The 23,417-nt window shown below is 36.3% G+C and overlaps 1 pseudogene; it reads left to right on the forward strand.

Annotated features, from left to right (window-relative positions):
- Positions 1-1,616: 1,616 nt before the first annotated feature.
- LOC101574581 lies at positions 1,617-20,280 on the forward strand (annotated as a pseudogene).
- The last annotated feature ends 3,137 nt before the right edge of the window (positions 20,281-23,417 follow it).

The following is a 23,417-nucleotide window of genomic DNA, read 5'->3' on the forward strand; positions in this document are numbered from 1 at the left end:
GAGTTGGCACCGGAAACATAAAGGTTAGAAAAAATTTAGAGTCTAGTGAAGACAGACACCTGGGAAATACAATAATAGACAAATATTTAAAATTGTTACCAGTGTAAACTTATATTTTTTCAGACTGTGGCTATTAATTTGTGAGCCATGGAATCAGTATGGAGGTCACTATCAGCGTCTTAAATGCCAATCTAATACAGAACATAAAACTAGTGTACATCATGAAATAAAACATCATTGTGGTCTGGCATAGGTAGATATTTTAGACAGAAACATAGATTTCAGTATACCTATAAACAGTAATATAGCAGTGCGTATGTGTGTATGTATATGTGCACATTATAAAACATATTTTTGACAAAGTGTAGACAAACCACTTTATAAGCCAGAAGGAGAAAAAACAAATCCTGAATCAGTTTGGGTTGTATTCATGGAGGAAACTGCAAGGATAACTGCAGTTCAAAAAGGTGAAGTACCAAGTACAGTGCAATGGAGGGAAGCAGGGAAGATCCAGGTTGTGTCAGACACTACAAGAGAGGATGCCAAGTTGAGATAGTTGTTCTGTAAGACAGGGGAAGTTATTTAAAAAGTTGAGACAGAGAAGAGATGCCTGCAGACGAATGATATCTTTATTCTCAAAAGTAATGTAGAGCTACTTTAGCCAATATGCTATCCCCTAACCAAATGTTCCTACTGAACATTTAAATGTGTCCTGGGTCATGTGTTTAAATAATATTTTGAATAGCCTAGGTCAAATAAAATATATTATAATCAACACCTTTTTAATGTGGTTATCAGAAAACATGAGACTATGGATATTTAGCTTGCATAATAGATTTCTATGGGACATCAGCAGCATAGATGAATTTGAGGGAAGAGATAATGGGACCATAGTAGGCTGTTGTAATATCTAAGGTTACAGAAGGGGACAACCTAATCTAGAACAGATAGAATGGAGACAGAATATAGATGAGTGGAAAGTAGAATCAACAAGACTTGACTACTGCCTGGATATAAAAGAGGAAAGAGATACCATGGTTTGTTCATTTTTTTTCATTCAAATAAATAATACAGTTAGTATATGCCAGGTTCTGTGCTAGTTATGCTACAGTGAACAAAATAAAAATAAAAAATATTTATCAGCCATCTTATTTAAGAAAACAAGGAAGAAACACTTTATAATCAACAAATCAATCATATATGAAGTGCTGGTAGTTTACTGAAGGAAAAGTATGGAAAGCAATTAGATAACAGGGTCTTAAAAGCAAGAAAAACTAGGGAACTTGGACTTGCGGTAGGTATCAAACTAGCAACAGATAGTAAGGAAAGGTTGGTTGTGATTGCCTGGGGAGAGGATGTAGATAAGAACTTGCAGACCAAGGAAGAATGTATTTAAGGCCATGAGAGGGGAGAGAGAGGAAATCCACTGACAATGAACAGTCAGCTGTAAATGAGAAAAAAAAAAATCTGTGAAGCGCAGACACAGAAACCAAAAGAGCAAAACATTTGAAGAAAATGAAACTCCAAACACAGGAGAAAAGAAACTGCATAGAAACACTGAAAACATATAGAATGTACACATAAAGAAGTTGTTAGCAAGTCACACATCAGCGGTGATGTTGATGAAGGTGGTGCTGGTGATGAGGAGAGAGATTGCAGAAAGGCAAAGAACAAAGGAGATGTAAGGAAACGGCATACACAACTGTTTCTGAGAGCTTATTTATGAATAAAAGAAGAATAAAGCAGTAAAAGGCTTAAGGATGTTTTCAGCTTTGCTTTTGACACAGAGACTTGAGCATGTTCAGAAGCTCAGAAAAACAGCTAATGCAGAGGAGCTAGTTAAAGAATCTAGAAAAATAATTAGTACCTCCTTTTTAAGGAAGAGAAAAGCTGGCCATGTGCAAGTCCCTGGGTGCCTATGTATGTGCAAGTTCATGGGTTCAAGAAAAGAAAAGGAAAGTGGCTAAAGAAGCAATAATAAGTGGACATACACATAAAAATCCTGGTCTCTAGATTAAAATATTACTCAGGTTACACATAATAAACAGGTTGCTTTCGTGAATGGTAATTACAAATGTGGTTCCATGGATTTGATTAATCTGTACAGCAAATGTTCTAGAGCCATGGACACAGATTCATTGCGGGAAGTTATCTTTAGCCTACTCCACAGCAAGGAACTTCCTATACCTTACTACAACAAACAAAACAAAACTATGAGAAATGTTTGTCAATAGTCAATAAAGAATAATAAAGAGAGGAAATGCAGGCTAGAGCGTCTGAAAGCATGGAAAATTTATGTCGCTCCAAAGCACGTACCTATGTACATACGGACTACAGAGTATGGGAAAGATTTCCATTCCTCTATGTATAAGCCCAAAATCCTTCCCAAGGCAAAAGTCCTATGAACTGTCATTTGCAGCCAGAGTTTAAACCTTCTGGGTAGCATCATGGATTATATTGCCATGGTCCTGTGAAGAGTCTCGTGGGCTCCTAGTGGGTTTTGGAAGAGGACTGCATTCACCCCTTAGGGAGCTTTGAGGAAGTGGGCCCACTGGAAAAGGCAGGCCACTTGCTTGCGCTGGGAGGGTGTATCTGCTCATCCCTACGCCCCTCTCCTCCCAGCTTCCTGGGCATCACACCTAGGCTCAATACCCTTCCTCCATGGTGGCCCACCGTGGAGCAAGCAGGCCATGGACTATAGGCATGAGCCAAAGCACAGCCCTGCGAAAGCTGTGCAGTAGACATTGTGTTCCAGCGAGGTGAAAGTGACTAAATGAATAAAGCTGCTGTGCCCTTCAAACAAAACGTAGATTGTTTCCCCCTGCAGCCCTCCTGTTTCTGGTACTAGTATGTAAGCATGCAAGATCTGGTCCCCTAAGCAAAACAGTTATGATGACTTTGTGATTGATACAAAGTAGAGGCACCAAATGACAGAGTGCTTGCCCACTATGTGCAAAGCCCTGGGTTCAATCCCTAGCACTGGGGCAAGGGTGAGTAACAAAGCTGCTTCCATCCCGCCACCTATGACTAGTTTGGTGAGGCACACAGCCGGGACTGGTAGGCTCAGCTAAGCCTCCGCACACAAGCCTCAGGGCTCAACGGACCTCACTGCAAATGCCTCAGATTGAGAACTATCAAGCATTTGACCAGATATTTAGCAAACATTTTATTTCCCTATTGGCTTTCATATCTTTTTATAAAACATTCTTCAGTCCAGAACCCCATGAGGTAAGAAGAATAAATAAAGGGTTCAAATTTATTTTTTTTATTTTTAACATTTATTGTGTGTGTGTGTGTGTGTGTGTGTGTGTGTGTGTGTCCAGCTCAGCCCACCAGGGGGCAGGCATGTGGTGCTGGGGGATTGAACCGCGGTCCCTGTGCTTTGCCAAGCTTGTTCCAAGTAGGTGCTTTAGACCACTGAGCCATCTCTCCAGCCCTAAATAAAGGGTTCAAACATCAAAATCCCACCTTAAAATTCCCTTATCCAAAAATAAAATTTCCTTATCCACAAACTTTGCACCAAGTTTTTCCCTGTATTTTTTATTTTCCCTTTACTCCGTCTAGCTTTTCTGAAGCTCTTCCTGTGGCCCCTTCAACATGCTTGGTCTGTCAGTACCCAGTTTTATGCTGTCTTCTTGGTCAAGTCTCCCTGACCTCACCAGCTACATTTTGTTGTCAATGATTCCTCTGTGCTCTTGTATGCCTTACTTATATTTCTATTAAGCCTTTAAGTAATTATGTCTTCCCAGTCCAGCCTGTGCCTCCAGGGTTGAGCACATTGCCAAGGCTGGTGCCTGCTGCCAGTCACAATTCACCTCTCCTTCTCTCAAGCTCCCACTGCACAAACTAGGGCCACCATGCAGCCGCACAGCACTGGATCAGCAAAGTGGCCTCTGCTCCATGGTGTTTACATAAGCAATCCAAACTAGTCCAAACTAGTACTACTTCCCAGAGTAGAAGAATGCAAGGAGCAATCCCCCCAATCTTCAGACAATTACTGTCTTATTTGGCCTGGAAATAAGGAATCTCTTAAGTATCCGGTGAAAAAAGAGGATCCATATACAGGTCAAAAATGACTCATAAGGAGGTAGATATGACTGTGGCCAAAAAGTTGGCCCTCTTAATTTCAAAAAGAATATTGACCGCATAGTTTCAACTGAATAAAGGTAAGAAATATATAACTTAATGAATATAAAACTTCTAAATTTATTAATAATGGCAAAGGAGCTTATAAAGTACATCATGCTGGGGATATAGTTCAGTGGCACAAGGCCTGCCTGGCAAGTGCAAGTGCAAGGTCTCGAGTTCAATTCCCAGTACAAAAAAAAAAAAAAAACCAACCCACACTGCATCATACAAAATACTCCCAACACAGGTGGTGGATGTGGGGTGGGATGGTCCACACCTGTATTCCCAGCTCTTGAGAGGCTGAATCAGGAGGATGGTAAGTTTCACCCTAGCCATTTCAACTTCCTGAAAATAAGTTAAAACACATAATATTTAAAAGGGCTAGAGAGATAGCTCAATGTAAAGGTATTGCGTCCAACCCTAGTAAAATAAGAATCAAAATAACTTCTCAAAAGTACTTCAAAATAGCTAAAGCTATTTTCCACCTGAAGAAACAAAGTCACAGAAAAATTAGGTTAGTTCTATGAGACCTCATTCATCAATAAATATTGAACAAATGGCTACTGTGTGCAATGCCCTTGGATTGCAGTAGTCTTGCTGGCCCCCTGGACCTTTTTATCTGGTGAGACTGATAATAAATACACAAAATGTACATATCAAATAGCACTACTGAGAAAATAAGGCAGTTTGAGAGGTAAGGTGCAGCTTTGAATAAGATGGACAGAAAAGGCCTCATTGACAACAAGATATTTAGGCAATGACCTCAGAAGGATGAAGAATGTCAGTGTTTGTGTGGCCATGTCATCTATAACCCAAGTCTTTAATTTGCATCTCTTATGCTCTTTGCCATGTCACAAATTGCCCCCCAAAAAAGAGGAACTTTCTGATATTCAGGAAAGTAGCGGGGAAAGCAATACACCATTCCCAGCAATTTAAAAATACTAGGAAATAGTTCTGAAAATTTTGAACTGGAAACAAAGCGCTATCCCAGGCCTAAGTGAGTCCCCAATCACAAATTTAGATACTACAAAGAGATGCCAAGTGGTAATTTTCATTGATAGGACTGAGCACCACTGCACACTATAAAATGTGAAAGCTATAATCAGATACGATCTGATCTTTCTATCATTGATTTTCAAGGCAAATATCTTGAGTGTTTTGATACAGGCTCATTCTACTAACCACTTGGCTATCATGAGATCAAGTATTCATCAGTGAAAAGAACTTATTAGGAATCACTTATCTGCTCACACATCCAGGTCACTATCTTTCTCCATGCATGATTAATGTTTTCCAGTGAAGAATATGTGTCAATCTCAATTATCAACTTGTCCCTTCCCAGTTAGGAGACTGGTAAATTCTGATTCAGAAACAAGTGGTGAAAAAAAATGACATGATGAACCAGCTGTTCCATACGATTGGTAAACAATCTAATCTAAGTAACTGTCTAGAAAAGTACATTTTTGGTCTTTCCCATCTTGCAAGATGGCGGGTGAAAAAACTGAGAAGCCAGACACTAAAGAAAAGAAACCCAAAGCCAAGAAGGCTTCTGCCAGTGGTACTTTTAAAAAAGGTAAGATGAAGGCAAAAAAAAGTCTAAGAAGGAGCAACCCTACTGCAGCCAAAATCCTATCCTGGTTAGAGGAATTGGTAGATACTCCAATCTGCTATGTATTCCAGAAAGGCTTTGTACAAGAGAAGGTACTCAGCTGCTAAATCAAAGGTTGAAGAAAAAGGAGAAGGTTCTTACTATTATAACAAAACCAGTCAGTGGGGACAAGAATGGAGATATCCAGGTGGTTACACTTCGAAAAATACCTAGATACTGCCTTACTGAAGATGTGTCCCAAAAGCTCTTAAGCCATGGCAAGAATCCCTTCAGTCAGCATGTGAGGAAACTTTGAGCTAGGATCGCTCCTGGCACCCTCTTGATCATCCTCACCAGGCATCACAGAGGTAAAAGAGTGGTCTTCCTGAAGCAGTTAGCCAGTGGCTTGCTACGTGTGACTGGGCTTCTTAGCCTTAATCGTGTTCCTCTACAAAGAACACACCACAAATTTGTCTTTGCCATCTCTACAAAAATTGATACCAGCAAAGTGAAAATCCAAACACCTCACTGGTGCTTACTTCAAGAAGCAGCAGCTGCGGAAACCCAGACACCAGGAGGGCGAGATCTTCGACATTGAGAAAGAGAGATACCAGATTTCACAGCAGTACAAGATAGAACAGAAAGCGGACTCACAGATTTTAGCAAAAATCGAAGCTGTTCCTCAGCTCTGGGGCTACCTGCGATCCATTTTTGCTCTAACAAATGGAATTAATGCTCATAAATGAGTGTTCTAAATTTCTTACTACGAACCTAATTAAATAACTGATATATTTTTTTAAAAGTACATTTTTGCTGAATAAATGAATAATTTCCTGGATAAATAAATAAATAATTTTGCTGAATAAATAAAGGAATAATTTTTCTGAATAATTTCCTCTCCAGGAATAATCCTCCCCATATCTAGTTTTTCCAGTCTTTAACAGTATTTCTCTTTTTAATCTTCTATATTCATTCATTCATTCATTCATTCACTTAACAAGCATTAATTAACTACCAAGTAAGACCAGTGCTTTGTGTGATTCCCTCTTTGAAAATGGCAGGGGGTGGTGCACATAAATATCCACATAAACACATACCAGTTATGTGCCCCATTTGGAAATATTTTTAAGCATATCAATTACTTAATTTCATGTGTGTATACATGTGTGAGCAGATATATACATGAAAAGTAGAGAGGGAAGTGTATAAGGAGCAACTAAAATTACATTAAATAGAAAAGGAAAAAGATCACAACTCATGAGTAAATGTAAACATTTAACACAAAGAACAGGGTCAGCCTGCACTCCACATCAACTGCTTTGTCTACACACCGAGTGTTCTCTGCATTCCTTATGGGTTGTATGTAGCCAAGCTCTTCTTTTAAAGCTGCTGGTCAAATATCTGTGCCATAAGCTTTTAACTGACAAGTAATTATATTTCACCTTGCAAAAGAAAATTAGGCATATCCAAAAAAATTGATAACTTTATTTCATAAAAATGACAAAAGGGACTTGAGCAAGATAACACCATTTCTGTGTCACCATCCATTAAATTTAAATTTGATGTTGCTTTTTATATCACATATTATGGACTCAAAAATAGATGAACAACACTGTATTTAAACATTGCCCCTCCATTAAAAAAAAGGAAGAAATACTATTATTTGTATTTCTTGTTCAAATGTTTTAAGAATAAAAGAATTGTTTTCAGAAATGACAAGGCTCCTGCGAGTAACACTTACCCACCGCTTTGAGGCTTTCTTGTGACATAAAGTGCAGAGCACTTTGAGGGTGGTTACAGATGCAATGGCATAGAAAAGGCTTTTAACTTTGGCTCATTTCCTCTGACCACCATGCCTCCATTCAAAATTATAACCTCTCAAAGCTACAGATCCTTTAAAACTGGCTTTTAAACTAGCTTTCTATGGTATCATCTCAAAATAAGAACATTTTGTTACTTGAAAATAAAAGCACAAAATTATTGGGCTCAATAACTGTTCTCATTATTGCAAACCAATAAATGAACCTCAACAAAAACTGTTTTATCCTAACAGCTCTTGCTTACCAAGCTGCCAAGAAACAAATCCAAAAGAAAGTAAAAGAAAATGGCTTTAACAATATTGATGGATTCCTATTTAGAAGCTAAGTATCAGAAATGGCCAGCACATACCCTCGTGTTCTGTTATCTTCTATAAAGCAATCTTAAGCTAAATACAAAAAAAAATCTGTCATTTACATCTCAAATGATCATAATTTTTAAATCTAAAATACTACAGAAATCTCATTTTTAACTTAGGTATTTTCTTTTAGAATATTTCCCATACCAAATGCTACCTGCTAAGCCAAATCAATTTTCAAAATGGGTGAAGCGCTTTACAGCCAAAGGAAAGTGGTACTAGGGCTAGGAGACATGAGAAATATCTGGCCCCTTCTCCTTGGTTGAGGTGAAGGAACTCAGCAAGATCAGGACCAAATATTCAACTAGTTGTTCAGAGAAGTGCAAGGAAATAACCAGCGCTGGTGTGAGACTGGTCACACCACGGGAAATGCACAAACAAGTGAGTATGTGGATAACATGAACCACTTTTTTCCCACCATTGGAGAAATAAAGTACAAGTACACAAGAAGGATGGAAGAATAAAGCCTGTTATTTGGGACTGGAATTGTAAATATGAGTGGGAACATATTTTAGACACATGGCTGCAGATGCATGTTTGCACGACTCTGTACATACAAACCTTCATTTCTTAGTTTTGTTCACTGAAAAATCTGGAGGAAAAAGGCAGCCAGTAGAAATGAGCATTTCTGCAACTTAAATCTTGGTTTCTCAATATCATTCTCCATTAAAGGGATGCAGAAGTACCAAAACTGGAGCAAAAAACTGAAAAAAGCAAAAGGTAAGATATTACAAACCAATAAACAAGGCACAAGCAAGACTGTTTCATCTCAATAGCTGTTGTTTACTAAGCTGCCAGTGACCTGAGAACACAACAGCCCTTCTTTGGTAATTGTGCCTTAGAATATGCAGTCTCAATTTATTCATGAGGAAACATCAAAGAAAGACAGAGAAAAACACAATGTGACTGCACTTCTCACAATTGTCAAGGAAGAAACAGGCAGGGCAAGGCTGAGGAACAGTGCCATGTGAATGAAGCCAAAGGCCCCAAACAATGAAATATTAGGTGTATGAGCTCTGGACCAATTAAGAATACCAATGGGAAAAACTGGGGATTATGATTTAAATCTCAGAAGAGATGACAATATTCCATCAGCATTCATTTCATATTCTGTGGTTATACTGAAGTGACATACTAAAAAATTCTTGTTTCTAGAATATGGACCCTGAAGTGCTAAGGAAGTACTGAGAGATTATGTCTGCAACTTACTCTCAAGCAAGGAAAAAACCTCCAAAACAAAAATCATGGAAGTAACAAGGGAAGAGAGAGATAAAGGAAGTAAAGAGGGAGAAAATAAGGCAACTGAAATAAATGTTAATAATAGAAATATTAGTGGAAAATATTTGTGAGCTATTTGTCTTATTCTTATAATGTTTCTATAAGTTTAAAATCATTGTAAGACAGAAAGATAAAAACAGAAATATCTGGCCTTAAATGCTCATACACTACTGAGAAAGCTTCACTTTCTATGAAGGGCCACAATCTCCTACAAATTTTATGAAACAAGAGTAACAACAAAAAATAATAGTTAGGGCCCGGGAGACAGCTCAGTAGAATAAGCGCTTGCCTAGCAAGCACAAGGTCATGAGTTCAATCCGCTGTACCGCAAAAAAAAAAAAAAAAAAAAAAGGATGGTTACCACTAGAGGCAAAATATAGCCCATCTACAATTGTAAAAGCATGCAAATAAGGATTAAAAAGATTTACATCTAAAAAATCTGAACACTTGGTTGATTAAAGGTGATGTGTAATGGAGAATAATAAACATTATAAGAATAAAATCCCTTAGCCATGAACTAAGATCCATACAAACAAAGAGGAGGATTGTCCAGATGCCCCTTCGAGGAAGAACTGGCCACTGCTCACATGCCAACAGTGTGGTCAGCAGACAGCCTGCAGGGCACAAGCCTTCAACATCTGCCTTGTCTCCCCACTTCCTCTTCCCCAGTGTGATCCTAATACAAATCTTATAGTCCAAACTTCAATCCAGCTTCTGCTTCTTTATGTAGCTTGATACGGGCACATTTTATAATTCTGCTGGTAGAGAGTAACTTTATTCCCAACTTACAAGACAGTTACTCACTTTTTTCAGGTGAATCCTATCTCTAACGCTGATCCATTTACTTTCTCATACTGTATGACAGGGGAATTGTACTTTCCCCTTTTCATGTGAGCCAAATATAAAAGATAATCATTATTTAAACAACAAATTTCCCTCTTATGGTCCATTAGCTCCTGCTGCTTGTTCCTGAAGTGAAATTGAAATATAACAAAATGATTTCCATGGCAATAGACAATAATCTAGTAAATGTGAATGTCTGATTTAGCAACAGAATAAAACAAGAGGAAATTATGGGACAGGAGGAGGACTACATTTCAATTTTTTGTGTGTATTTTTTTATATCACATTTCAAAACAAAGAAAGCATAAACAAATGCAGGCACATACACCAATCAACTATGAAGAGTAAAATTCTAATAACAGGGTATGTTTAAAAGAGACTTTAATAACCAACTTATAATAATACTTCCTACTTCATTACCAAAATGTGTTCAACAAATATAAACCATATCTTATAAACCTAAGAATTCTTACAAATTTTAATTGGAAGTGTATTGTCTATTAAGATACTGGTCCTAATCATTAATCATTAACCTATTTGTTTCCTTTTTCACAATAAGATAGCTCATAACCAATACACAGGTGAAAGATTATTAAAGGACTAAAGAATCTCTAGAAAGCATACAAAAAGAGGAACTGGAGAGTTTGTGAGCTAGGCAGCAGATCTCTTGGGAGATACCTATTACAACATTCACTGCCTTTACCCCATACGTGGCATCCTAGTACAGCACTGGCTCTATGAATGGCTCTGTCAGGCCCTCTCTGTTATGCGGGTGTCTTCTTCAGCTCCTGACCCAGTGGCAGCAAATCTGTGGCACATGTGCCACAGCCAGCTACTAGTTGTCACTGAAGCTCTAAATAGTTCGCCATCACTGTTTTGCTATACACACACCAACAGTTGTTTTGGGCCCACACTTATTTCCATCTGTTCTGCTTCACTATAATTGTATCATTTAAGTAAGTTGTCTAGAAACTGATAAAATATTAGTGTAAAAGACACCAATATAGCTGCATCTAAGAAACTAAATACAATGCTTTGAGTAAGTTTGGTAAAGGTCAATCACTAAACATAAAGAACTGGTCATAAGCAGTACTAATCTGCGATATACTAAGAAAAATAAATGAAATCTAGAAGGCTTCTATACTCTATGCTTTGTAAAGACCTTAAAACTTTGATCATCTTAATAACCCAAATACTGTGTATGCTTTATATAAAACTGTCAATGAAAAACTTCAAACATTTTAAAATAAGTGTTTGGCCTTCCCAGAAATAATGGTAAATAGACAAGCAAGAAGAAAACATTATCCATTCCAGGAGGCCTGGGGTGGATTACTTAGCACATAGTAATACAGCTATGAGCTGGCTACAAAGTGTAAGGGTCATCTTGACAATCCATGACCCATAGTTTAATAATCAGCTAGAAAGACCAAAAAACTCAGAAGAATATTTTCTCTTACTTGTTTATGACAAAGGATAAAACTGAACAGTCAGAAGAAGAGGTACACAGGGTAAGATCCAGAAGGTCTCATGTACAAATACTTTTTTTTCTCCCTGTGTATTGGGGGATACCACCTTCCCAAGACATATATATGTTCACCAACTGTGAAGCTGTCCAAACTTTACAGTTCAACTTTTATGGGGGTATATTAACAAAGGAACAACTGATTAAGTCATTGCCAGTTTGGTGTTTAACTCAATCTCCAGATCCATTTCACTCCCAAGAAACTGGGGGAAGTAGCTGAGTGTTCCAAGCTTCTGATCAATGACCAGTCTTCTGGCAACTAGCCCCCATGCTTAAGCATTGTAAGGCCCACCAAAACAGCCTAAAAACAAAGGGCACCCCTAAAACTCAGAAAATCCCAAGGGTTTTATAAATTCAGTGCCAGGAACACATACAACATTATGTAAGACAAAAAGCAAATCTCTATGTTTCCAAAATGCTTTATTCTTTTTGCCTTTTTTGTGTCCACAGATATCTATATATTTAATATTGTCCTTATTTGTGATCTATTCCCTGTCACTACCGCTTGTGAAAAACTCCCATTTCTTCTGCATGCTAGGAAAAATTTCTCAAAATCATTCTCTCTCTCTCTCTCTCTCTCTCTCTCTCTCTCTCTCTCTCTCTCTCTCTCAAAACCTGCCCTAAGAATAACATATCTATTTCTCAAAACTCATTTTCTGTTTTACTTTTTAAATCCTCCCTAGGCCTATCTGCCAAGAGTATCTTTCCAGTCCCTTGCCTAAAACTAAGAAAAATTAAGTCTTCAACACAGGAAAAGTGATCCCTGTATGTATTTAGCACTGAATATGTCACTCAAGAAGTGCTCAACAAATTTTAATTGCTGCCACCATCATCACCAACTTTCTAAGTAAGTAATAACAATTTTAAAAATAAAGATAAACTAGGAGAGAATGGGCTCATTCTGGATGGTATGGTCACAGACAGAACAATACAAGATTCTGGCACATTCACTTACTATACTTTTTCTTCTCCTATTTTGCTGAACTCATTCGCCTCATGTGAGAAAACACTAAAAACTCTGATGAAATTGCTGCAGGTTGTGCTAAATAACTTAGGTCAGAATATTCAAACCAAAACAGGTATTACCTGTCTGTAATACCCAAAGAAGTATCTTTCCATCTCAAAGGACTTTAAATATAAGATCTATCAAATCCACTAGAAATCTCATTGGATAATACTGTGGGATAATGTCCATGGTTAAGGTGTTTGGAAATGGTTTGGCTGGATTTTTTTTCTAAGCCAAAGTCTGTAAGCATGTTTTCTAATGATGTAAGCTGTTTTTCTTTCACATCACTCTTCTACATTCTGTCATTTTTTTTTCCTATCTTGATAAATATCAAACTTGAGGTGCATTTCTGCTTTAATTAGAAGACTTCACTGAAGAATTTGGGCCAATTTTGTTTTCCAAACCACACTCCCGTACTTGTACTCAGTTTTACTTTATACTATATCATATAGCCTCTTGAGGGTTATTTTACTTCTTGTGGTGAATGTGCCAGTGTAAGAACGGCCTCAACACCTGCCTGCTTAGTGCAGAGGCAGTGCGTCAGTCTCACAATCGGAAGAAATAGCCACATTCATTAAAAATATAATTCATCTATAATACTTCTAAAGTGAGAAAATAATGCAAAAACAATACAATTCTTGGTATTTTTATTGAATAATTATTGCTTATTCTGAAAGTATAGTGTAACTGCATCTCTTTTGTTTAAAAAAATTACAAGTAATGCCATTAATACTATTATTCTGCAATATTCTCAAATATTATAGACACTGATTCAAATGAGTGAACAAACTGACCTGAACAAAGTTTCTGATGTATCATTTACCTTAGAATAGATGTATACATTTAGCTGGGCATGGTAGCACATTTCTATAACCCCAGGTACTTGGGAGAGTGAAGAAGGAAGAACACAAGTTCAAAAGAGCCTGGGCAACTTAGCAAGACCTAGTCTTAAAATACAGCAAAATAGAAGGGTATTGGGTAGATAGCTCAGTGGCTAAGTGGTGGCCTCACATATTTGAGGCCTTGAGTTCAATCTCTAGGTTAATAAAGGGGGGAACTAGTTATCAAATTATTTGCTTAAATAGAAAATGATTATAACTTAATACAGACCTCTAGTCTGCAATTATTAGGGATTTTTTCCTAAACATTAAGATGAATGAGATTTTGTTAAAAACATAAAAATAGTTTTAAAGTATAAGAAAATAAAAATCATTTTATATATATTAGCACTTCTAGTTCTCTAGTTTCTCTAGTGTTCTATTTATTTATTTTTTAAATAGTGGAATTATAGCACTTATCATTTAATGTAGCAGTTTCTCCAACTCCAAGAGGATGAGTTTTAAGACCTCTGGTAGATAGCTAGAACTTGTAGATGAAATGGAACATGATATATACTGTTTTTTCCTCTATATGCATACCTATTACAAAGTTTGAGTTATTATAAGAGATTAACTTTCCACAGATTTTACAAACTTCAACATATAAATATTTTTCTCCCCTAATTAGATAACCTTCCCACTTAAAAGTAAAACTTTGTGGTTACTCTTTGGCTTGACTGGACTGCCAACATCATTTCTCTTGCACTTTGTGAAGAAGAATAGACAGTACCTAAACACAGTCACTGCGCCAATGCAGCACTTGATCTGATAACAAGGTGAGTGCCACGTGACTCAGGAGCAGACTGCACAGACTGCATGGATGCCCTGCACAAAGACAAATTCATCTCCTTGGGGGCACAGAGTGGGGCTGCCTGACACTTCATCTCACTATGCAGCAGGGCATGAGATTGGAAATTTGAAACTTAGAAATTATTTGTCTAATATCCCTTTCATACCTTTGGACTATGGTTAATCCTAGATAAGTGATACTGCAGAAAGCAAAATCCACTTATAAGGAGTTACTTATAAGTAACTTGCCTTTTTTGTTTGACAATATAACAGAATTTTCAACATCCTTAAATAATCTTCAATAACAAGATTTTTGAATAGCTGCACAACCATTTCATCATTTATATGGCTGACCCATGAATACTGGACATTTACTACTGCAGAAATGTAGCAATTAATGTGTCTGTCTTTGATCTGATATCTAATTTTTTTCTTGTGAAAATTTTTCTAAGATTTCAAATACTAATAAAAGTCATATAAATATTTTTAAAGATTTTGATACCCATTGCCAAGCTCCAACAATATGTATGAGTACAGTTATAAGGCCAGGCATGGTGACACACGCCTGTAATCCCAGCTCTTGGGATGCTGACGCTGAGGCAGGAGGATAGCCGTGAGTTGCAGGCCAGTCTGGGCTACATAGTGAGTCAAAGCCACCCTGAAGAACACAGCAAAACTCTATCTCAACAAAAGAAAAAAAGAATAAAGAAATATTTTAAAAAGAGTACAGTTATAGTAGACATTTCATTAACACAAGTGTTACCAGTATAATGGATGAAAGAGCATGCCTCACTTGATTTCATTCCATTTTAATTGCAAGGTTAATTACTACATTCATTTTCCATTTGAGTTTTTTTTTTTTTTTTTCTTTTTTGAACTATCTGTTTCTGATCTTCTTTTCCTTCAAAGACATTGATTTTCAGGACTATTTTTTGGCTCTCCTTTATATATGAGTGATATATTAGATACTGCAAATATTTTCCTAGGTTCTGATTCCTTTACATAGAAAGTTTCTGACATAAAAATATATCATTTTACATAATTAAATTTGCCAAATTATTAAATACAAAAACACAATAATAATACATTAAATCTGAAAGTATACATTGTTTGAACTTGAGTTAGAATATTCTAAAAACATAATTCCCTACAACTCTTACAAGCAAAATGCATTTCAGATTTGTTTAAAAAATAAAATAAACACTAAATTTGGAAACCACAAAGTATTTAAAAGTATGGATGAATCATTTCACATTAGGTTGAAGGGATTCTGCTATTTTGTTTTTAAAAAGGAATGTCTAATGAAGGAAGAAAATTTTCCTTCAATTTTTTAAAAAAAAAATTAAAATATAAACATCGATTAGCAAGTTCCATCACTAGGCTGCTTTCTGCGGCCTAGTGATACCTCTTCAATACCTTCTTTCATTCTTGCTTCCCATGTTACCAAAACCACAAAATAAGACTCAATAGGATGCCATATACAGCATTATGAAGAGTGGTCTGATCATTTTAATGTGGAATACACCACATATATTTGTAATAAATTACTTTTTTAAATGGGTTCAGTTCCTCTCGCAATTAAACACAATTTAAAACTCAAAGCATAAGATGAACTCAAATGAGTTCCACTTGAAACTATCACTTAAATGCCTATACCATCTCTCGCTCACCAGCACAATACTTTCGGCATTAAACACTGAAATAGCCCCACATCCCTTCCTAAGACCTTGAGCTCCCATCTCCAGCTGAATAGGTTCATCTCCTGCACTTTTCAAGTCATCAACATCTAACTTTTTCACAGCCCTTATCACCCTGTATGTTATTTTCTGACTTAAATGAGTCTCCTCACTAAACCATATAGATCTCAGAAATAAAATATATACGTATATATCAGATATCATTTTATCCTTATCACCTACCTCACAGTAAGCACTTAGAAAATAACTGTTGACTGGATGAATGAGTGCAAGATTACAAGAAAAGACATCTAATTTCTTTCAGGCTTTCTAATTACTAGTTATTGCAACAGTGAACAAGTCATTTAATCTTCTTTGGGCCATGGTGTCCAATTAAAGATGAATACTTTTAGCAAAATGATCTATTAAGATGGCTGAAGCTCAACATTCTATGATGATATGATCTGTATTCCCACAACTTAATCTTACACAGCCTGCTGCTTGCTATACCTCCTACTTGGTGGTGTTCCCCCGCTTCTACCCTTTTGGGCCTTCTGGCCTTTGCCGGCATTTCTATCATAGACTACTACCCATGTACAATACACTCACCTTGCTCTCCTGGAGGCTTTTTTGTAAGATCCATCACCAAATCTGCACTTGAACAACAACACTTTTAATGCCCCTGCCCCACGCTGCATTTGTATGCAGCTACTTGGCTTAAAGGGAAGACAACAGTGATGTGGGATACGACTGGGAGGCTGAGATGCTGACCAACACTCATCTTAGAAAAGCACACAGCAGAACTATGGCTGTATTCCTACCCTAAAATAAAATGTCTCTTGTAAAGGATTTTAGTATCCTTTTTCAACTTTATACCTTTTATTGTTTCTGTAACGACCAGCAGAAACAACACAATTTTTGTAGTCACTCTGAAGGGATGATAAAGAAGGAAGAACAGACTGGTAAGTCTTTCTCAAATAAATTCTGATAAAGAAGGTTTATTTTATGTTATTTTTTCCAATTTTCTTCCCTTAGCCTAGAGTCTTTCTAATTCTTTCTGAACTGTTCTGTCATAACTTTACTCTGAATTGATGTATGTTTTTATTCTTTCAGAACTTGATACCATGTGGTGAGATTGCTTATTGAAAAAACTCAACAATTTACCCTATTGTTGTAAATGCAATCTTCAAAATTATAATACAAGTTAAAATGAAGCCAGTAAATAAAACAAAATTCCAATTTGCTAGTGAATATTTACACATAAACTCTAAGGATAGTTTTTTAACTCAACCAATATTTTCTAACTGCCAACCTGTAAGAAATATACTGAGGGAACAACAGCAATTCAAATCAATTTTCATTCACTAACAAGTATAAATTCTAGTAAGATCAAAACCTGTGCTCAATCAAGAACAATAGGCAGAATAAATTAGTTCTTTAAAAAATAAATTCTAAGAATTATAGCATTAAAAATGATTAAAACTGTAACTCTACTATCCCTTTAAACTTAAAGATATAGATATAGATATAGATATAGATATAGATATAGATATAGATATAGATATAGATATAGATATAGATATAGATATATTTGAGCAAGCAATTTTTAAAAAATCACCTGAACATATCCTTTCCAAAGATACACTAAATATGACAATTCCTATAGCAATTCTGAAAATATGTTGATGGACCAGTGTTTATTATTTATGAGGTTCCTCCAACATCAAAAAACTAAGAAAAATGTTACCCAAGTCACGGTCATGTCAAGCAATTCACATGGTTTACCATGCATTGGAGCCCTACATACAAACTCAGGTGGAATAAATAATCAAAACATACAAGAAACAATAGAATTAGGAAGAACACAGGTTCATTATCTAAACAACATAAGATTTTTTAATATTATATTGCTCAACATTAATGAATAAAATGAAGGAAAAATATTTTCTTGGATATTCTCTTCAGTATTATGCACTCATTGGATTTAAAAAAATACTTGATTTTCGTTGTTGTTGTTTTTGTTTTTTGCTTTTTGTTTTGCAGTACCAGGGATTGAACTCAGGACCCTGTGCTCGCAAGGCAAGCACTTATTCTACTGAGCTATTTCCCCAGTACCCTAAAAAATACTACTAATAAATGCAGAAACCAATTCTAATTCACTAGCATTCTACAAACCCTACGTATTTAAAGCAAGACTAACCTAAAACCTTCTGTCTTAGAAGTATTTATGGTATCTCAGCTGGCATTTGTGGCCACCAGTATTAAGTTCCCTATGCACATTCATAAATTACCCACATAATGAAATGAATTAGCCTTACTCCTTCAGAGCCAATAAGCTTTGATTTAGAACAAAGCCAAATCGAAACTCAAGAGCACATTCAAGATGCTCCACATATCCAACTGGTTTCCTATTATTATTGCCTTCTTATTAGGAAATTATCCTCCTCAATAAAAAGTGTCTCTTTAAACCTTACCATACCCATAGTTCAACAAACACAGTACATTTATTTATGTCTATTTATATCTGTTCTTCCTATGGTCTTCCCCACATAGGAAATCCTCTTCCACCTATCCAAAGATTTTCCAGCTTGTGTGAAGCAATAGTCCCTCCAAAAAGTCCTGCCAGGCAATCCAAATTCAAACTATTTCCTATCTTATATACAGTGTTGACACTGTCAGTCTTATACAATTCTAAATTACTCTCAGATGTTTTACTATCAACTAGGTAACAATCATTAAAGTTAGATGGTTTGATTATCTGTATTCTCTACAATATTTAGATGTCAACTGGTGAATAGTATTCAAATTATATAAGCTGTTTAGAGATAACAGTAAAATGCCATCCAGATTTGTTTACACATGAAGAAACTCAAGACAAAAGTATATCAGCTGCTCCAAAATTGCATGTTTGAATCCAACCTAAAACCTGAAACTCTGTATTTTTCAGATCGTAAAGAATCCTGCAGATGGTTGCAAAAGGGTAGGAGAGAGGACCCCTCCTTGTATAATATTATTAGTAATATTAATATTGGGCACCTTCAATTCAAAAGATATCATAATTACCAAGTATAGAATTGCCATAACAATTAAATGTAGAATATTTCAGCAAAATTAGTGATGACACTGAAATCTTTTGAAAGATTTGTATTTATTTTTAACCAAATGTTGTCCAAACTTGGAACAATTTCAAGCATATGTACTAATTAATATGGTGGCAATATAATGCACAAGAAGTTTTATAACAAAAACCTGCATGTCTATCATATTTAACATTGCCCTAGTTCATAGTATTCTACCTGCGTAGCTAGAAAATACAGTAAATCACCACATAAACTCATAGAAGCCAACCTATTTGTTAAAATATTTTGGAGCACAAAGCATATAAATTCTTTTTTTTTTTGTATTTTCAGGGAAGGGCCTACAGGGTGTTCAGGGTCTCACTACTAGATCGGACTCTATTAGTGATCCACCTGTTTACAGCCTCCCAAGAGCTGGGATTACAGGTATGCACCACCATGCCTAGTCTCAATTGCTGTCTCAGTGTGTCCTGGGGGGCGGGGCCAGCACGGCAGGCCAGGGGATCAAACCATGGGCCCCTGCACCTGCTTGCAGATGCTTTAATCCGCTGAGCTATTTGGCCAGTCCTTTTATAAATTCATCTTAGAAGGTAACCAGCATCCAAAGGAATCAAGTTTAGCACAACACAATTAAAAATGGTCAGACCCTGGAAAGAAGCCTAGAAGAGATAAGAAAACCAGACCAGAAGTCATGATAAGGAACCCCAGCTCTATTACTTCTGTGGCAGGGGCACAATGGAGATAGTCCACTGGCTGCTCGCCCCAGCTGGAGTGGGGTGCAGAATTTCTTGAAACAAGGGACCAATATGAGAAGCGGAAGAAAGAGGGATACCTGCTCTTTGGCCAAGTGCCTCAGGTTGAAATTGATGGGATGGTGCTGACACAGGCCACAGCCATCCTCAGCCACCTTGCTGCTAAATACAACCTGTGCAGGAAGGACCTGAAGGAAAGCATCAGCACTGATATGTACGCTGATGGCACCCTGGACCATGATCACAGTGGCTCTGTTCAAACTTCCCAGGGACAAACAGGAGGCCCACACGGCAACTGTGCAGAAAGCTAAAACCCGCTACATCCCTGTCTTTGAAAAGATTTTGAAAGACCATGGAGAGAAGTACCTCATTAGAAACAAATTCAGCTGGACCGACATACAACTGTTGTAAGCTATTCTGATGGTAGAAGAACTTGATGCTACAGTTCTTTCTGACTTCCCTCTGCTAAAGGCATTTAAAACAAGAATTAGCAACGTTCCTGCCATTAAGAAGTTCCTGCAGCCTGGGAGTCCAAAGAAGCCACCCCAGACTGCCACTACATGGTGAGCGCACAAGGCACAGGATGAGTAGAGTCCTCAGCAGCACCAGCACCCGCCAGCTGCCGCAGGACGGAAGCAAGCCATAGGTAATAGGAGCAAAGAGTCTGAAAAGACCAAAACCACACTGCCATCAGCAACAATGCCAATTAAATGTGATATGAAACCAAAATAAATATAAACATAAAAATGTTCAACACCAAAAGCTGAAATATTGGGAGAATTCAGTGGAGTTACTGAGAATTTTTAGTGAAAAAGAAAAAAAGAAAGCTTGTCCAACTGCTACTGCAACAATGAAAAATTTATTTCCTAATGATCTCATCTAAAACACATTATATTTCTCAGAATATAAATGCACTCAAATATAACAGGCACATAAGGAGTACTAATTATGACAACCTTCTCTTAATAAATAACAAATGGCATTGGAACACAACTCTGAAGAGTTCTTAATGCTTTTTGGAACATTCTCTTTCTATTTAAGAACACAAAACTGCATACAACATTTAATGGAAAACAGACACAATTAATTATTTTGGTAAGGCACAAAGAAAGCCTATCAGCTCTACTTTTCATCTATTTGAAGAGTCTTAAATACAGAAAGGACACTGCCTCACCCTTAAGGTCCCTATATATTAAAAATCTCACTTATTCCAAATGTTCATATTTGACAAAGACAATAATATCAAACAGCAGCCCACAATTCCCTTACGGAATGATGTCAATTGGTATTTCTTAAATTAATTCAGTGACCTACAGTAATGTGAGTTCTTGGTACATAATCTCTGTCAGCAGGCAATACAAAAATTTCAGAACTTCTAGTGTCTGAACACCAAAATGCAAACAAAATTTATATATAAAGGAGTTCCTTAATTCCTACTTCACCTTACATCTTTTACTTATAGTAAAATCAGAAAAATAAAAAATGTACTAGGTATAGATTGATAGAATTACAATTTCACAAATTATGCAAAAGTTGAACTGAGATTTCTAATATCTAATCAGCTATCCCTCTGCACTAAGATAATAGAAGCCTATGAAATTCCTTTATCCAAAAATGGCTTAGCAAGTTTCATATGTGCATAAGTAGCTCATGTTCCCCTACCAATAGAAAATGTGAAATGATGTCTCAAAGGCCTTAACAAATAGAAATGTTCATATTTGAAGGACATGTCTTTTATCTCCAAACTCCTGGCCTCGGCTTTCCTACTCCCAAGTACTGTAGGTAGACAGCTTCCAATGTAAAGACCACCTAAACAGTCTGGAACACAAAGCTACAACTATATCATTTTTAACAAATAACCCCATACCTTAGGGCACCCATCAAAATAAGTTTTTTTGTTTTGTTTTGTTTTTATATATTAATTTTACTGAGTAAGAACTAGCAATAAGACAGTTTCAAAACAGATTAGTAAGACAGTTACAATAATTAATACATTGCATATCCTTGTCTTCAGAGTAGTTATTCATAGTACAAGATGCACACATGATATCTTGTCTAAACACTATTCAAAACTTTCTTCTCATTGAACTAGAAGAAAGTAACTGTATATCTATGCTAACTATTTTGTATATAGTTATATTTTTTTACTACAAAAATGGTCCCTCATTTATAATCCCCTTTTTTGTTTACTTTTGTCAGAGATGGGTATTCCATTGCCATTCATATATTGTAGGTGCATGAGTTCAGCAAAGCAACCCAATATAGTCCAGTAGTCTATAACAGTAGTGGGTTTTCCACAGGACTGACAATGTCAGAAGTTGTTGACTTGAGCCTTTCACAGCTCAGCATATTAATATGGCTTTACTTTTTATACTTCATTTTTATACTTTTCTGCAGCATGGTTAAGACCAAGATGAAGCAAGACCTATTTAACAAAAAATGTAACTTTTGTATCTGAAAAGGTCAGTCAAATCCCCTCAGGATTTCCCCTGAAACCCTGTACCACAGTTTGTAGATCCTTTGTCAGTATCGGCCATGTGGATGAGTCACAGCCATTGCTTGACCAATTTGCTCTCTGTGAAAGCAGAGAGAATGTTTTCTCTCCATGTGACTCTCCTTAGGCACACTCTACCTTGTCGATCACTTTCCTCTGTGGTCTCATAATCTTGATCAGAAAATTTGGGACACCACTGAGTTACAGGATGTTATAGTACAGATTCTCTTCTGTGCTGAGTCCTCACTGATCTGATGGCTAAGGCAATGATCCTGAGAATCTCCATCAGGTTTTTGAAACTAGTAGTTAATTGGTAGGATTCTGACCCTGACTAACTATATATGCTGATACCTGTGAACTAAGCAACTGCACTAAAGACAGCAATGTGTAATACTAGGGCCATGATTAGAATCCCTGTCATTCTGGTCTTCTAAAAGTATACTGCTTCTAATGTCATATCAATTACTGCTATACTTTCTCTCTCTCTCTACAGTAAATGTTTATTTAAAAGAAAAAAAAGACAATAAATGAAAACGAGAGACAAGAAAAAAAGTCATAGGACTGTCCTGCTACAATGTTGTATATGTTTAGATTTCTAAATTTCTGTGTAAAAATTTGTAATTGGCTATTTCTATTTTTTTTACTATATTTTATTTTTTACTTTTTTCATATTCTGTAGGGATTGAAAGTTTAGTATATCAACGATTGATGGAAAATACCTGTTCCAAGTTATGTCTAAGGTGTTTGATAATCAGACAGATACTGATGTTAAGCTCAACAGCCTATGTTTTAGGGTAATAGTATCATTAAGCTTCTCGTCTAGAAGGTTAACAACTTAAGTTTGTAAACCAAAAAACTAGAGAAAAAGAAGGGCTACAAGGATAGTCAACATTGTGGTCAAAACACATTGAAAAAAAAATGAACGAAAAAGTGTGTGTAGTAATTGGAACAGTGAATAAAACAGGTGCAAATAAAAACTGCAATTAGAAATTTACACTCAAATGTCTAGAGTTAGCAGCATTTTACATGATAAAATAAGCTCTAGAGAACAATTATTGAAGTATTATCAGGGAACTAGTTATGTCCAAAATGACAGGTGATTTGAATATTATCTTTTTTAATTTTTACATAAATTGTTTGTCCATTGAAAGACATAGGGTGAAATGAAGATAAATATAAATGATAACTTTTTCATATTCTCTGAGTCTCT

Source organism: Octodon degus, unplaced genomic scaffold, assembly GCF_000260255.1.
Source record: "Octodon degus isolate 3935 unplaced genomic scaffold, OctDeg1.0 scaffold00015, whole genome shotgun sequence".
NCBI lineage: Eukaryota > Metazoa > Chordata > Mammalia > Rodentia > Octodontidae > Octodon > Octodon degus.